Source organism: Chrysochloris asiatica, unplaced genomic scaffold (assembly GCF_000296735.1).
Source record: "Chrysochloris asiatica unplaced genomic scaffold, ChrAsi1.0 scaffold00152, whole genome shotgun sequence".
Taxonomy (NCBI): domain Eukaryota; kingdom Metazoa; phylum Chordata; class Mammalia; order Afrosoricida; family Chrysochloridae; genus Chrysochloris; species Chrysochloris asiatica.
In genome coordinates this window covers 3,191,219-3,195,890 of record NW_006408670.1, presented here as the reverse complement: position 1 = coordinate 3,195,890, position 4,672 = coordinate 3,191,219, and positions in this window count along the sequence as shown.

Below are 4,672 nucleotides of genomic sequence, written 5' to 3'. Positions count from 1 at the left end.
ATACAAAAGTCAGTTGCATTCCTCTATACTAATTAAGATATCTGAAAAAAGGAAATTAGGAAAACTATATACCATTTACGGAGCCCTGGTGTGGCACTGTGGGGTTAATGTGCCAGACTGCAAAGCCATTTGAACTGCAAGGTCAGCAGTTCAAGTTCACCAGCTGCTCCTCGGAAACCCTATACAGGGTTGCTATGGGTTGGAACTGACTCAACAGCACTTAACAACAACAACATACCATTTACAGTTTCCACTGAAAGAATGAAATGCTTATGAATAATTCTAACTAGAGAAACAAAGAAAACTATAAAACACTACTACCAGAAACCAAAAGAGATTTTAAAAATAGAAGACTATACCACATTCATGGCTAGGAAAACTTAACATTATGAAAATGTCAATACTACCCAAAGCAATATACAGATACAACACAATCCCAATCTGATTCCAACAACACTCTATAAAGAGATCGATAAAATGATCGCAAACTTTATATGGAAAGGAAAGGTGGCTCAAATAAGCAAAGCACTGCTTATGAAGAACAAAGTTGGAGGCCTCTCACTCCATGATTTCAAAATTTACTCCACAGAGGTCAAAACAGCATGGTAATGGTACAATGAAAATTACATAGATCAGTGGCACAGAATTGAGAACCTAGAAGTAAATTCATTTAAATACCATCAACTGATCTTTGGCAAAGGGCCAAAATACATTAAATGGGGAATAGGTGGTCTCTTCAAAAAATGGTGCTGGCAAAACTGAAAATCAGTTTGCAAAAGAATGAAACAAGACCCATCTCTCACAACAGATACAAAATCTACCTCTACATGGATTAAAGACCTAAATACAAATCTCAGAACCATAAAGATCATCACTGAAAAAACAGAGACAATTTTAGGGCTCTAATATGTTTCATATATAGACTATTAAACATTGTAAAAAACACACAAACAATAGATGACTGGGACATACTAAAAAGTAGAAATGTGTGTGCATCAGAACACTTCACCAAAATAATAAAAATGGAGTTCACAGACTGGGAAAAATACGTTTTGCAATGCCATGTCAGACAAAGGACTAATCTCTAAAATTTATAGGACAAATTTAGAAGAAAAAGACAAATAACCCATTTATGGGCACAGGGCATTAACAGACACTTCACCAAGGAAGACATTCAGGCAACCAACAAATATATAAAGAAATTTTCACAATCAGTAGACTCTCAAGTTTGTTCAGACTCATAGTGAACCTGTATAGGATTTCCAAGGAGCAGCTGGTGGGTTTGAACTATCGACCTTGTGGTTTATAGTCCAGTGCTGATCCTACAGGACCACACCAAGAGTCCATTATTGTTGTTGTTGTTAAGTGCCATTTAGTTGGTTCCAACTCATAGTGACCCTGTATAGGGTTTCCAAGGAGCAACTGGTGAACTTGAACCACCAACTCTGTAGTTCAAACGGCTTTACAGTCTGGCGCATCAACGCAAAGCACAACACCAGGACCCCAAGAGTCCATTCGAGAGACGCAAATCAAAACAACAATGAGTTATCATCTCATACCAGTATCAACAACAAAGTTCAAAAAAACAAAAAAACAACAAATGCTGGGGAGGGTGTGGAGAATCTGGGACCTTCCTACATTGTAGTTGGGAATGTAAAATGTTTCAACCACTCTGGAAAACAGTATGGAACTTCCTCAGAAAGTTGGAAACAGAAATACCTTATGATCCAGCAATTCCTCTACTTGGTATATATCCACAAGATATATGAGCCAGAACATGAGTAGATGCACAATAATTTCATCACAGGACTATTCACAATAATGAAAAGATGGAGAAAACCTCAATGTCCATCAATGAATGAATGGATAACCCAACAGGTACATACACACAATGAAGAATAACAATGAAGTTGCGAACACTTCATAGCATGGATGATCCTTCTGGACATTATGATGAATGAAATTATCCAATCACAAAAGGACAAATATTGTATGAGAACAAAAGCTTAAATGATTTCCATACTAAAAATATATATATTTTTTATGGTTACCAGGGGTTGAAGAGAGGGGAGATTAATTCACAGGATACAGGGTAAACATATAATAACTCGGGTTATGGGGAGGGCACTATACAAGGAGGGGGAGGGTAATAAAAAAGAAGGGGAGCAATGGCAGATGAATAATGAAGATAAGACAGACTTTGGGAGATAGGAAAGACTTAGGGCTAAATGAGATAGAGGTAAATAGTGATGTATACACAATATTGGAACGACAGTGTTCTGTGATACAGGGATTGAGACATAGTCTGAATGGGTAAAAGCAAGGAAAAATGTTCATGGACTTGACACTTTTGTGGATATAGGTTTCCCTTGCTACTATTATAAAAGCACGTAAGTGTAATAGAAATGATTATAGGGAATTATGATTACAGAAAGCTTGTAAGTCCATATTCAGCCTATAACTGAAGCAATTGGGAATTAGAATTTGCCCAGGGAAATAAGCTTCTTGCTAAGCCTTTGTGGAGTATGGGGCTTTAGGTGGAATTTTGGGCCTCACCCAGCACCTTCTGAGGTCGGACATTCCCTCTTGAAAAAGCATGCAGACCAACCAAGAATGACGAGAAAAACTAGCAGGAAAAAAAGCAGACTGGTTGAATATCAAGCAAGCTGTTTGCCTTGGAGCCACCAAGGCAAGAAAAGTCAGCCCTTCAGGGAAAACTTCCTTATAAGACTGAAACTCAAACTGAAACCATGAAGTGTCTTGTATGCTCGCCGGTGACTGCCTGGTCTACTTGTGAGTGGAGGTGGGGAGAATGCAGCAATAAAGACAGGGCTGAATTTGGCCATGTTCCATTGACACCTGTTGACCATGAAATGAGAGAGAGAAGAGGAAGGGCTGGCAGGTCTAAAGTTTAAGATGTGTGAATACCCAAGCCCATGGATCTAGGCATTGGGGGCTAGAGTTGACAGTGAAGTGGTCAGCTGGTCTGAAGTGTGAGGAGGTGTTCAAGAACTCCCAAACTTTCATTTGGGATACCTATCTGGGATACCTATTTGACCTAGCTTGGATGGCTAGCTGACCAGAACCCAACCAGATAAAGACAGAGAAGTTTGATACTGTGAGCAAGCGTAAACTGCTACAGTTTGATGAACTGGACCTTTGCTTATGGATTTAGTTGCTCAAATTTCCAATTGAAATGGAAGGATAAATGTGGGAATAAAAATGCATGAAGTGACTGGATTGCAAGCATTCATGAGTGTGCTTAGTTTCTGAACAAGGAGGCTAAGGTAGAATCCCCATTGAATAGTTTTCGTTTTACCAGATGGAGCTGGTGAAACAGGATGGGGGATAACGTTGATAGGATTTTATGATTCAATTGTGAGTAATTCTTATTAGGATTCATTGTGATTGTCAAAATTGTAATTGTGGAAGGTGTGTAACTAAAAGGTGGGAGTACTAAATCTTTCATTTCAGGAACAGAAGAACCCATAACCATCAAAAAAGAAGAGCATGAGTGGAGTGTGAGATCTTATCCAGAAAAATTGTGCTGGCAGAGATGGTCACAGAGATAAGAGCAGCTGAGAACTATAGACCCATGGAATGTGAAAGGCTGTGTGCCTGCAGGCAGGAGTCTGCCTTGAAAAATGTGCCCATTGGACATTTAAATGAATTTCGTGAGTGTGTGTGTGTGTGTGTGTATGTGTGTGTATGTACATCAAATACTTTTTGCTTTGCTCATTTGTGAAATATAAAATGTAAAAGGGAAGCCACACTGTGAAACAGGGTAACTCTTGTTACAGGGATGGGGGTGTAATCAATGAAATGAAACAAACCATATGGTTGGTTAAAAGTACAAAAAAAAAAAAAAAATGAAAGAAAATAATCTATGATGGCTATGGGTGGGAGGAGGGAAATTATTCATGGGTTAGAGGGTAGAAACATGGCAACATGGGTGACAGGGAAGGCAACATACATCAAGTAGATGGAAAGATCAAGGTAGTGGGAGACACAGGAATGTAATATTAAAACGAATGAGGTAACTACTGCTGACTCTTGTTACACGAAAGGGATTATAATCATTGTAATGAAGCAAACTGTAAGGCTCGTTGAATGTACAACTGATGGTCTGCTATGTAAACCATCACTCAATTTCCAATAAAAAGTTAAGAAAAAAAGAAAAAGTGTAAAATTAAGGCATTCTTACATTAAAAAAAAAAAAAAAAAGTTGACAGAGTACCAATATATTAATATCATAGGCAACTATAAGGGCCAGTTTTGTGATATTTTTTGTTTTTAATTTAAAAATCTATGTTCTACATGATTCCAAATGGCAAACAGAGAGCATAATTATAAGTTTATATAATTGGGCACACAAATGAGTCAAAGAAGAAATCAAAAGATAAATCAGAAAAAGGAAAATGCAAGCACTTAATGAAACTAATGGGATGCAATGAAGGCAGTGCTTAGAGGAAATTTTATATCAGTAAGAGCCTATATTTAAAAAAAAAAAATCTGAAATCAATAACAACTTTACAACTCGATGAATTAGAAAAAGAGTAAACTAAGCCGAAAGCTACTTGTTGTTGTTGTTAAGAGTCGATTCCCACTTACAGTGATCCTTTATAGGGTTTCTGAGGAGCAACTGGAAGGAAGAAAATGACAGACCAGAGTA